Below are 12939 nucleotides of genomic sequence, written 5' to 3'. Positions count from 1 at the left end.
AAATTTATAAAATTCAAAAGATTACTTCTATAAATGTTCAAAGACTACCCTCTCAACCAGGGGGTCTCAAGGGGGCAAATGAATCCTGGTCGCTCGTTCACCTCGCCACAGTAGAATTCTCCTCCCACTTTTCACTCCGTACCGTTGGATCCGGTCGTTCTTTTTCCACTCGTTCAGCTTCCAAGAGAGTCCATGACTTGTAGGACCAAATACGTGCGGGGTCCAGCGGCCAGAGGCAGCCATGCGCGATTGTTTGTGTCGTCTTCATTCTCCTATCCGCGGGGAATCGGTGAAAACCTAGATCGCGAGCTCCCCAATCCCGTGCTCACCTCCACCTCCCCAATCCCCGCCCTTCCTCTCCTCCACCCGCACCACTGCATCCCCAGCTCGGCGACGGCGCATCTGGTAGAACCAAATGGAGTAGGAGCAGCTAGCCCGAGCGATGGAGGCCGCTGGACGTGGGAGCCGGTGACGGGACGGTTGCCATCGCTGTCCTCACGTCTTCTCTTCTCCGCCGCCACACCCTCCTCTCATCTCCCGCGCTTGTCCATTTTTCTCCTCTTCCTTGTGCTCGTCGGCGAATCGAGGAGGACCTGCGGTGGGATCCGCCGGGGAAGGAAATCGGTGCTCGTGGGAGGAGGCGGCGCAGGGAGACCGGCGGCGGCCCTCCCAGGTCGGCCCCGTCAAGGTCCGGGTCTCCCCCTTCTCTCTCTCCTCTTGGTGTTCAACTGTGCACAACAGAGAAGGCAGTCATCCAGGAGTGCTGGCCCTGCTTCCCTAGAATCCATGAGGAAGCTAGAGCTTGTAGCGTCCCTTTGCTACAGACCTAGGTATGTTCCCTCTGTGGTTGCAATTTTTTTTGTATAGCAGAAATTTGCTCTCCTCTGCTCCTGGAGTTCAACAGATTGAGGGCAGTCCAAAATTTGTGATTTTGGAGCCTAGCACGTGTTTGTAGTTATGCCTATGACAACTAAATTGATATATTTTATGATTCCTCTTATTGTCTATGTGCTCTAACACCATTGGCGGTGGCAGGGGTAAGATTCTAATCAGATTTTTTCTTATCATATAGTCATATGCATATTTGGGCCATACAGCTCGCACGTGGCAGCCCTAGCTTAGTGATTGCGACGGCGCTGTCGGGAAGTGCTCAAGCGAAGTAGCAGCCAGCGGTCAGCGGAGCAGGCGCTTGCGGCGCCGATCGGCGGGCAGGCGAGTAGCAGTCAGTAGCGACCGGCGGGCAAGCGACGACAACCACAGAATGGCTAGGTATTCTTCAGCACTCTCCCTACCTTCTTGAACAGTTCAGCTCTGAAGTCATTTCTTCACTTCAGCCGCATTAGCGGTAACATACTAGCGTCTAGCAGATTACAATTTTCTTTGTTGAGCAGAGTAGTACACTACTAGACTATCAGATCTCTATAGATGCCATCACCTGTTAGATTTGCAAGTTTCTAATTGCCTAATTTTTTTAATTTTCCCCTTGTTTTCTTGTAATGTAGATGAAGCAAAAGAGTGCTGCTGAAAGTAGCATATTTGCATTGTCGGCGTCATCATCTTCCAATAAGGCGATTGCAGAGTTATATTCTAATTTGCTATAATGGGGATATCATCAATTCTCCACTTAAGAGAGGTATTGCATCAACCCAAGCTTTTCCTGTCCATGGGTGCTAATGTAGACCGGTCGCTAAAACCGCAGAAGGGTCCTGATTATTTTAAGATCTCTGGTCAAACACATCATCGCTTGGGGTCTCTTCTGCCTGCAAAAGATGATTCTGTGCCACCTAAATATGACTCTCCTAAGTATGCTGAGTTGTATATTTATGACACATCAAATGAAGTGGACAATAGAATTCGTGCCTTACATCCGGATGATAGTTCCGATAGTGGTCTAGACAAAGTTGTGGTTGCTGCTTTAATAGATATGCTTAATGAACACAATCCTTTGGTTCAGTAGTTTCGCCTAAGGCAGCTGTTTTTCTAAGGTGGAGGGGGAGCGCTTGGACGCCTAAGCGTCACTTAGGTGACACCTTTAAAACCATGACTACACCTGAGATTTAATTCTCTTGCTGACTTTGATATTTTATGGCTATTTAGTATGTGTTGGCTGAAAACTAAGCTTAAATTGTTCTTGTCAAATATGTTCAGTAGTGGGTTCTGAATGTGGTGAAGAAAAGTATTTAGCTCTCGCTCTCATATAGGTTGTCATTTAACCTCTAATCTGGAATTAACTAGCTTATGCTTGTGGATTTACCTAGCCAAATTTAAGTAATAGGCTCTATGTCAGATTATCCATGCAAGTTTGAGTACTGCTTCAGAACAATTTTATTTGTCAAAAGTGTAGATTTGATTTTGTTCTCAATTCTCTGTTCTATGGCAGGCACTCCATTAGAAAAAATGGTGCCTGTTTTACACATAATACCCAATGGTGAATACTACACTTTTGCTTCAAAAACTGCATGTCAAGCAAATTATGAGTCAAGCTAATTCTGATGGATCATCTACAAACTATATATAATGTTCATCTTTAACTTCGGACATGGCTTGAGCTGATTCTTTGATGCTCTCTCATTTTTGCAGTTTCGTTTGAGACAGGTGAATTTCATTATTGTTTGACAACGTGGCAAATTTCTTCTCTTTGCTCTGTAAATTTGTGTGATATATGATTTTGATGTCTCATGTAGGTTATTTACCTTCAAAACATAGTGGCTTAAGTTGATTACTCTGCAGTATTTATTTTTTGTCTGGACTATCTATTTCATGTTCAGAGTATTTATTTCTGTCATTCCACAGACTGGCTTGAACTGGCTAGCTGGTATATTAAAAACTGTCTACGTTATTTTTTATGGAGATATATCCATTATTCAAGCTATGTTGGTCAAATTTTGTATTTTCATTTGAATTATTCGTGCATATATATTCTGATTATGCCCATGTTTTTTTTTTCAGATTTAATCATATGAATAAATAATTTCTCCGAAGAAAGTAGACAGTAGTTAAAGACTCGAAGAAAAGTTCAGCACCTGGAATATTGTATAGATGAGTTACAGTTTAAATTTGACTCCTCAGCGTCTCTTCAAGGAAGCATGTGCGATAGCCTGGACACACCATCAATATTTCTTATCCTTGGTTATGGTGACCTGGTGCTTGTCACATTGATGGCTTCATGGTTCAAATGCATCTGAACAATGATGAAGAAACTCTTGCCATTGAGTAAGTCTCAATGGCAAAATCTGGTGGAGATGGAGCTCAAACTTATTCAGAAGTTGATATGTTTGATCCTTTTCTTGGGAAGTAAGTGGATATGACGATATGTAGTCTATGCTACATTGTTTAAAACATACTTTAATGAAATTTGCACTGACACTTGCATTGTTTCCTTTAAGAACAACAGTAACTTGCACTGAAACATAAAACCATCTATAGTGGATATGGTACTCCTGAAACTACTACCGTTGCTTGCTCTCTTTCAGGAATGGGTCTGATCTGTTGTGGTGTTGTTGTGATGTGCTGATGCTGCTTTTTGTTCAGGTCTGATCGCTCTGACAGCAAACTAGATGCAAGTGGCAACCCATGATTTGCTTTACGCATTTAGGATTTCATCGACAACAAACTAGATTCTCCTCACCAAGCTGCTGCTGGTGGGGCCAGAGGCCAGCAAGGTGTATTGCTGGGGCGGCAGGGAGAAGGAAGCTGGCCGGTGAGGTGCTGGGTGGAGGAGATCCTGGCGACAAGGTTATGGGCGAGGAATCCTGGCAGGGCGAGGAGATACTGGCCGGCAAGGTAGGTGATCTCGAATTGACCAATTCAAGGGTATAATTGTCATTTACTACTAATTTGGTTTTTCGAAATTTCCTTCCACGCTTTACATATGTGAATCGAGGCAGTAATACTGTGTTATCCCTCTCATATATATTGTATTGTATAATTATACCACCTTCATTTAGATGTTGTAATGTATAATTATGATACTTTAAATAAATTACTTTCACAACGCTCATTCATATCTGCTTGCTCGCCGTAGGCGGGCAAGCGCGCGGCAAGCCGCGTGGTTTAGGCTCATGCGGAGGCAACAAAGTGTACGCGGAGATTTTGGTTTAGGCTGATGCGGAGGCAATATTTTCCTGCGAGAGCTTGCGTGATTTCAGTGTTGTCTGTGGCTTATTAATTCAATCCTAGAACTAGGAAATAATATACCAACAAGTAGTTTTTAATACTTTTTCTTAGGTAAAGACGCCGTTAATTTTCTCGATACTTCGATAGCTTGGTTAATAAGCAGCGTAGATATTTCCAGATTGTATCTGAACCTGATGATCACGATACTCTTTCTTAGTTGCTGGTACTTTTGTTTGGATGATGCATACATAACCTCTAATCTGTTTTATAGTCTAGCCTTTTGGATTCAGCAATAAATTTCATGTGAACCTTATGATCATTGGTACCATATATTTGACTCATTTATTTCCTTCTCTCTTCATATTCAGGTTGTAGCAATTGTTATGCAGACTAGCCCGGAGTCTGGTTTTTGTACAGGTAGTGTCCATCCTGGTTCTGGTGATTTGATTTGGGCAACTCTTCAAGTTTGGTTCTCATATATTGGTCCTGAGACCTGACATTGGGATGTGCCATATCTCATCCCTTCCTTCTTTAATTTTCCTGTGTTTAGACTGATTGACTGTGTATACTATGTATGTTAGTTCCTTTATAATTCATGCCGTGATATTTTTTGTTGTTGTGACAGGTTACTTATAACAATAGTCTAATGTGGAAAAAAGCATAATCGGGGTTGGGCGGCAAAGCCTTGATATCTGCTGGTTTATCCATAGGGGTGCACAGACAAATAAATGTCCGTACAATTTATTTTTCTACTATGTTACCTATAGGGTAAGCCCGATAATTTTTTTGCAGTACTGTGTTTAACTTCTGGAGAATTATATCTGAAGCAAATCATTTTAACGAAATTATTTTAAGACCATAACCTCCCAATTTTCAGTACTATTTTTTTGTCAGTATCTCGCTACGTGGATCCATCAGACCATTTAAAACATGTTACCGTTAGTGTCCAGTATATAGAACTCCCTCCACCCATAGGAAAGGCTTGCTATCAAATTTGCCCACCTAGATTCAGTAAAGATGGGCATAGGTGTGTTCGTACTTGATACGTTTAGATGAGTGGGTACTGAAAATATGGAATGACATTCATCAGCTGTTATAATTAGAAGGATATACACTTCAGGCCCAACATTAAAGCAGCTTCAAAACCGTTATATATGTGTGAAAACTGAAAATAGCATTACATTTCAGCTATAATGTATCTTGCAATAATGCACCCTGTACCATACCTAATGCACCACCCAATTTCACCGGGGAAGTTTCATATTTGTTCATAACAACTTGACTGTCAACTAAAGAATTGGATATGAGGTGGGATTCTGATACAGTTTGCCTTTTAGGTTGAGCTTTGGTGTGCAACTTGGGCTAATATTTGTTCTTCCGTTTGCAGTTATTACCAACAATGACTGCATCTTCTGTGAGAATGATCTGGTTACTGACAAGAATGCGGAGCTCATCGGGATGCAAGATGCCGAGGTGGCCGGCATCCAACACCGTGGGCTGTTGGTGCTCCACCCAGCGCCCCACTTCTTGCTTGCATGCATGCCACCGGTCAGTTGTAAGATGCCAACGCCCAGGTAGGTATATGCTTCTAAATTCTATTTTTTCGTTGAGAATTGGGATGCATTGGTAATTTAGAAGCGCCCATTAACCCACTCGAATTCTTAATTTATGATTTTTTTTTGATTTAGGTACTGTAGGTACCAATGGGGAAACAACAGAAGAACGATGAGGGCATTGTCTCTAGGTTCATTCTTATTTTGAAGGTACATAGAATTCATCAGAACTACTGACATTATCTGAACTGGCGGCAAATGCCGAGTGCCATAACGACACTAATCATCTTTATTCTTGTAGAATAAGTAGTCAAATCAAGGATTGATCGGCGAGTGATCAAGCAGAGCGATCTCGGGTTGTACGTGTTCGCGTTGAATCTGTTGAATGGCGATCCCTTCATGAATTAAAAATTGTTGCCATACTTTAACACCTGCCAGTTTACTGGTTGCTATAAATTGTGAAGGAATCAAGTTGTGGGCAAATATTGAAAGGTAATGAATGATCCAATATTTGCCTTGTTAGTCCTTTCTTGGTTCGTATGCATTTTATATTATTATTTTGGTCCCAGCTTGTTGCGTTGATTGGTCTATATGGCCTGTAATAATTCAGTTGGCATGGACATGGGGATTTTGAGCCTACTTTCACTCCCACAAATGGTTGCTTTGGATATTAAGATGCCACTTTTATTTCGTCACCCATGCATTGTTTTGCATTCAGAATTACCTGCTAGATAATATTACCATGCCTATTATTAATGTGTCATAAAGACAAGCACTTCACCAGCTAAACCACTTGCCATGTGGTTAATATTTACGGTTTGGCCTTCAGAAATTTCAGATGGGAATGGTCTCCAAATTTTAAGAAAAGTTTGTTTGGGAGCGAGTCATTTATTTATTTGTTATTATTCACTACATATCAAGTAAGCTGGTTGTGAAATTTACATTGACTTCTTGTGATATGATGTAGGTATTATTAGCCATTGACTCTATTTATGTTGCCTTTCGGCTCCACAATTGACCTGATTTAGAGTTGATCCAGAATTTCATTATATTACCGCGAGAATGTGCCTGCGAACATAGTTTCGGTAGTAGTGCCACTTGGAGAGATCAACATTATTTGTTTACTCATCCAATGAAGGTCTTGCAGCATGACCAGTATTATGGTCGGTTGTCGAGTGCAACATCCTCCGAGTTTTTATTTAGTTTCACATCGAAAGTCGGTTTTCTCCGTGCATTGATGCATATGCACACAAAGATATGACAGGTTTTCGTGTCTCCATTTGATTCTGGTTCCACCTCTGCCAGTATCATTTGTTGTGACAGCAGCCTGCAGCGTGTGCCTTTTACCTACATATCTCTACATATTTATGATGGGTAAAGGGACGTCTTCTCAAGCCCACTCCCGTCTGTTTGGTTGCTAGAAGATTTAGGTTCACTCGTGGCATCCTCCTGCAACGAGTCTCCAACCTATCCCGTTCTTAATGACTTCTACTCTAGAGTACTAAGAAGTTGTGACAAATATAGAGATGATTCCTAAGGAGATCTGGCATATATATTTCTCAGTGCAGTTGAAGGATTGGTGCTGGTTGGAGGGTGCTCCGGTTCCTGCATGGTGAATTCCCTCCCAGGCATCAAAAGGTAAAGTACTGATTCTTTCCTCTTCCTCTAATTGATTTGTTCCATCACGCTGATAGAATTGTTGCGATTTGGCACTGGCATGACCTAATGGTTTGTCCGCTCACTAAATATTTATGTAGGTTAGAACAGTCATGGTGCAACGCCGTGAGAGGAGAGGAAGCTCCTGATTGTCTGTTCACAGTTCAGTGCCAGGATAGTAGGGATGCCCAATCCATTTTGGCCTTTTTTCCGTTGCTTTCTTTTTATTTCCATCTTGTTATTCCAGAAATTGTTGTATATACACTGCTTCATGCCTGTATTTTTCTATATACCATGCTTCATGGCTGCATTTTTATATACATGTTTTCAAATTTTGCCCACTATTAGTATCCAAAAATAATATATTTCTGGCATTTCTTTTGCCAGCTGAGTTGGTCTAAAATAAACAACATAAATGAAGGTGGAAGAAATTAGTTTTAAGTATATTGCAGTTGTTGCTGCTGTTTTTGCTATTAGAAATGTGTTTGCAGACATGCTGTAGGTTTTCATTACAGTTTACAGTTTTCTATAAAAAAAATTGTCGTACAATATTTATGAATGCCTTCTCATGCAGGCCCGAGTTCTCTATTGTCAAATCTGATTCTGCTATTTTTTCTATTAGAAATTTGCTTACAGGTATTGATGTTTTTTAATTGTCACCAGATTATGTCAATGCAGCCATTGGCAATATGAAAGCGGCTTCACAAGTTTGGTGGAGGGAGCTGTTATAACCCTAAATTCCATCAACACAAAACTAATCTACTTATACCGCCATCACTAAACTACTGCTAAACTACGATATATGATAAATGTTGCACTGTTGTTTCCCTTCTACCTTTAGGGCGAGGCACAACGTTGGCGCAATGAGTAAACATTTGTAATAGTTTCGCTACACTGCGATATATGATAAATGTTGCACTTTTGTTTTGCTTCTACCTTTAGGGCACGTTGGTATGACTGGTAAACATTTGTAATAGTTTCTGGTTCTTGTGGTATCGGTGAAGCGGCTTAGAATCTCGAATCAAACTTTTTATCTTTCTGCTTACAATAAGTAGAAGCATTCCTTTTGGAATTACTAATTATCCATTTGCACTTCTTTTATGATGCTACATCTTTTGGTACAATGACCATAATTTGGTGCGGGAGTTTACATATTGTCATATCTTACTGCACCACCTCAATGTAATGTTGACGGTTATATTTCTAAGCTAATTCTTAATACTAAAATAAGCTAAATCTTACAGTTTAAATTCTGGTAGCGCAACGGGCTGTCGAGGGAGTTTCCTCCAACGAACCACACTACATACTATTATACCTCACCATGGGACGCCCTGTTGGATACTATTCTACTCGATCCAAAAGCTCTACTCCAACCTCGGATGATGTTATAGCTCCCTTTACCACTACGGTGATGACATCGGCAAGAAGAGTACAGCTCTGCTCCAAGCCTCTGATACTAAAATAAGCCAAAACTTATGGTTCAAATTCTTATTGAATTATGCTATTTGTGCAATAGCACAACGCGGTAATTCGGTACTAAAATAAGAGAAACCCTATGGTTAGCCTTCGTCATTGCGCGATAGAGCAACGGGTCATCTAGTAAACATAAAAGCAGTATTACTCAGGGAGCATGACCTGGCTGGGCCAACTAACCGAGCTGCAGCACATGTTGTTGTGTCACCCCAACCAACAACATGTCTTCTCTGAATGAATAGTGAATAAACTGTCACTGGAACAGATAGCAAAATACATAGTTCAATAGTTAGAATTGGTTTTAAAGGGGAAACACAGGTAAAGTTCCAGCGTAACAGTGCAACAAAAGTGCATGTTTATTCAAATAGAATATGCATGGATGAATATTATTTTAATAAGATCAAAAGTGATAAACATTGAAACAAAGTGATTGAAGGATACTCATAAATAACAGGCCGAGATAACTGCGAAAGATGCTCTAGATCATCACCGTCGCGCCACCTTGCCCTTGTCAATCAGCCTTTAGCAGCTCTGAAAAAGGGGGAAACAGAGAAAAGAAGGGGGATCATATCATAGATTCAGCAGTAAAAGAATTTATCAAAGATGAGCTATATAACAACTAACAGGCTTATAAGGATATATGTAATCTTTGTTGAATCAAAATCAGCTCAAACCTTCCTCATAAACGACGGCCAGCCTGGCTGGCAAGTGAAGAAGTCATGAAGGCTGAAGTCAAGGGTGTCGCTATTGACCGTGTCGCCACCGGAGAAGAGGAATCGTGCACCTGTGTCGAGGGCGTCGAAGAAGATAAGCATCTTGCAGAACACGTGCGGTATCCTCGCCTACCACTTCACAGCGTCGACATCCTCTCCTAGATTCAGAGGCATTTAGGTTTACACACAAATCATGTAGTAAATTTACGGCTGTAAATATCAGGTATAGATTCTATAATAAGCTTATCCTAAACTCAAAAGAGAAAGGCGGAAGATTGGAAGAGAACGCTACAATTCTCATTGTCAAAATACAGCTCCCTGTTCGGCATCGCTCTCGAATAGGAAGATTGTTGTTAGTGATGAAGTCATCATATTATTCAATCCAAAGAACACACAAAAGGGACGAAAATTTTGACATACCTTATGGATGGCTAGGACATCACTGTGGAGGAGATCCTGTAGAACTCAACGACACCTCGAATTGGTTCACCAAGACATGCTTCAAATGTTAAAAAAAAGAGAGAGGAAATTAATCAAGCGAGGTTGGATTAATTATATGCCATAACTGGATGGGGAAAAGAGAGGACCTCTGGTGCAAAAAAAGAGTCGCAGCTTCTTGCAGTTGTAGCCATCGGTGTTTGAATCTACCACCACCCAAAGCCTAGCTGCATAAAATAAAAATAAAGAGTAAATTAGTGAGACAGAAATTAGAGAGAGGAGCTCACGCGAGAAAGTGTAACCAAAAGAGAGGAGAGAGACCATGATGTAATCTCTAATGGGGGAGACGGGCTGTGAAAGTGGAGCAGAGTGAGAGAGATTGGAGGAGGCTCACCTGCCCTGCTTATTTCTTCTGGTCGATCTCCCTCAGCGAGGCCACCATCTCTTGCCTCCAGTCGCGCGCAAATCCTAGCAGCTCCCCTTCCCACCGGCATGGACGACGAACCAGACCGGTCTCGAGCGGCTTCTCTTTGTCATTCCCGACCATGGAACAGTTGCTCAAGGACAGAAGGGGTTGGCAGCAAAGAGCTCGAACCTAAACCCCATTGAGCTCAAGTTTTAAATACTCAGCTTCCAAAAAAAAACCTGAATCGATGGGGTCATAACAACGGCAAAACAAGCATCTGACGAAGAACTAAGGCTACTGTTAAAATGTCATAGCTTCAGGAAAACAAAGCCCAATTTTTGGTTCTCGCTATTTATAAATTCACCCGCAAGCAGATCACCAAGCACACAAGAACATCATCAGGCAACAAGCTTTAAAAAAATATCATCACGCAGTACATCAGCATAAATTAAAAATTGCATATATCGCTCAATCCCTCCAACAATTAACGAAGTACTGTTGGAAAAAAACATTTAAGCAATACTGGACTCGTGATCTACTACTGAGCTGTTGTGAATGCATAAGGAATTGAATACCAACCTTCTGGACAATCCTTTATCGCAGTTATCCATAAAGATGGCCGAAGCAACCAGTGGTCAGGCATCTTTGTGGTCAGAATCATCGACATTCCCTCTCCATGCTCATCCACCTCAAGGATACATACTCAGCTTCCTCTCCAAAATGCTCCACCTCTGAAACCCATTGGCTTCAAAGAAACAAACCTCCACTCCAAGCTCTCCCCCCTCTAAAATCATAAATCCTGTGTCAAGTCCATGAAAGAGCCATACATATAAATAAATCTAAACACGGTTGATCTGTAGTACTGTCTCATACTCACCTAACATAGTGGTCTCATTGGACAAAAATGGCCAAATTCAATGGCACTGAGATACTCACAATTCTGTACCACACAACGCAACAACAACAAGATTAGTTTTAAGGAATTTGTGGCAAGTAGAACGACTTTATTCTATCTCTCAAAAGGTTTAAAAAACCACGACTACCAAGTAGCAAGTAGCAATGTAATCTTCTAGCTAATAAGGAAATCATTTTGTACATCATGTAGTATCAAACCAAGTATTCTAAAAATGGACCAACAAAGCGGCGTAAATGGCAGTACTTGACCCTAAGGCACTGCCGCTGCACTCTTCAAAGAGTTATTCTAAAAATTGTAGAATTGTGCAATTAAATAAATTGTTCTAGTGCAGATATAAATTGTTCTAGTTTGTTAGTATGCAACATCCACATCATGAACTTGCTGTCCTCTACAACAGATCCACATAAGTTTTAAACTTTCAGGTGCCAAGCAACATCTTCAACGCCATCATCATGAGAACGTGTTACGGGGTAAACTCCAAATAAAACAACACTCACCTAGGATGAAACTGGGTCGACTAACCATGATATCCTAATTGCTGGCATGTGCAAAACAAAAGGCACCCTACCACAAGGAAACAAAGAACATTATTGCATCCATTATTGGAAATAACCGTATTAAGCTTTGACATATACTTTTACATGAATCTTAGATGGACCAGGATTTAAAAGACCAACAAGTTGACTCACATCAATTATACATGGAGTGTTCCTGCTCTATCCCAACATGTAGCTGAAGGCGCACCCCAATCCTTGCCCCTAGCACCACACACAAAATCTAGTTAAGTCAAACCTCTTGCACCATCTGACCACTCACACTCAAATCTTGACAACCAATAGCCCTTTGCCCTTGCAAGGAACCTGCAATATGTGAACAAATCATTAATTAAAAGAAATACGATAAATTAGATAGTGAGGAGTTCCTAATTAAGAGCCTACTAACATGAAAACCTAGAAAAGCATATGTATATTGGCCTACAATTTTACAAAGCATAGAGCAGAATGTAGATAACTAAAAACTAATTTACTTTTGAGCACCATTTTATAGGAGTAAATTGTAAATGACTAATAGTACCTACATCAGATCAGCACAAGAAGTCAATGTAAATTTCACAACCAGCTTACTTGCTACTACAACACGTACCATCTATCAACATGAAGATCAGAAAATAATTTTGAATGTGGCACAATATACACATCAATAATCCTCATCGTTGGCATCTACAACATTATCATCATGAATCCTGACAAAGCACATACATCAATAATCCGTAATATGCGACAATAGGGGAAAAGCAAGAATTTTTCCAAACAGTTACAACCAATGAAAACTCTATCCTCTGAAATTCCTTGAACCTAGAAGCATACAACAACACCCACCTTGCTCTGCCTATAGACTACTGCTCTTCCTTCCGCACAAAAACAATTCTGTAGATATATACAAGAGAGGAAACGTGGAGATGCACCTGACCACCGCGACCGGCCGTCCGGCGAGCCTCCGCCACCGCCGCGCCGCATGTTCAGCCGTCGAGCCAGCCACCGGTCTCAGCCGTCAGCGCGTCCGGCCGTTCGGCGAGCCTCCAACGAACGAGGCGTCGCCGCCGACCTCCTCCGTGAGCGCTCCTGTGGCAACTCCTCCGGCCCACGAACGTGGCTGTCCCTGTCCGAC

General features: G+C 41.4%; 3 long non-coding RNA genes across 4 annotated transcripts; 1 reads left to right on the top strand and 2 right to left on the bottom strand.

Moving 5' to 3' along the window:
* The first annotated feature begins 2749 nt into the window (after positions 1 to 2749).
* LOC124691993 lies at positions 2750 to 5257 on the top strand. The gene is made up of 3 exons (XR_006999255.1): positions 2750 to 3294; positions 3532 to 3783; positions 4485 to 5257. It is a non-coding gene; the product is annotated as an uncharacterized LOC124691993 (long non-coding RNA).
* Positions 5258 to 8968: 3711 nt separating this feature from the next.
* Positions 8969 to 10007, bottom strand: LOC124691991. Of its 2 annotated transcripts, XR_006999253.1 has the most exons (4): positions 9932 to 10007; positions 9473 to 9669; positions 9240 to 9329; positions 8969 to 9054 (listed from the first exon to the last, which is right to left on the bottom strand). It is a non-coding gene; the product is annotated as an uncharacterized LOC124691991 (long non-coding RNA). The 2 variants fall into 2 exon arrangements; XR_006999252.1 differs by lacking the exon at positions 8969 to 9054 and having other exon boundaries at positions 9160 to 9329.
* A 947-nt stretch (positions 10008 to 10954) lies between these two features.
* On the bottom strand, positions 10955 to 11979 carry LOC124691992. The gene is made up of 3 exons (XR_006999254.1): positions 11961 to 11979; positions 11769 to 11835; positions 10955 to 11139 (listed from the first exon to the last, which is right to left on the bottom strand). It is a non-coding gene; the product is annotated as an uncharacterized LOC124691992 (long non-coding RNA).
* Between the last annotated feature and the right edge of the window lie 960 nt (positions 11980 to 12939).

Source organism: Lolium rigidum, chromosome 2 (genome assembly GCF_022539505.1).
Source record: "Lolium rigidum isolate FL_2022 chromosome 2, APGP_CSIRO_Lrig_0.1, whole genome shotgun sequence".
In the NCBI taxonomy this organism is placed as follows: domain Eukaryota; kingdom Viridiplantae; phylum Streptophyta; class Magnoliopsida; order Poales; family Poaceae; genus Lolium; species Lolium rigidum.
Note: the sequence above shows the minus strand (reverse complement) of the source record. Positions and strands in the feature narration are given on the sequence as shown.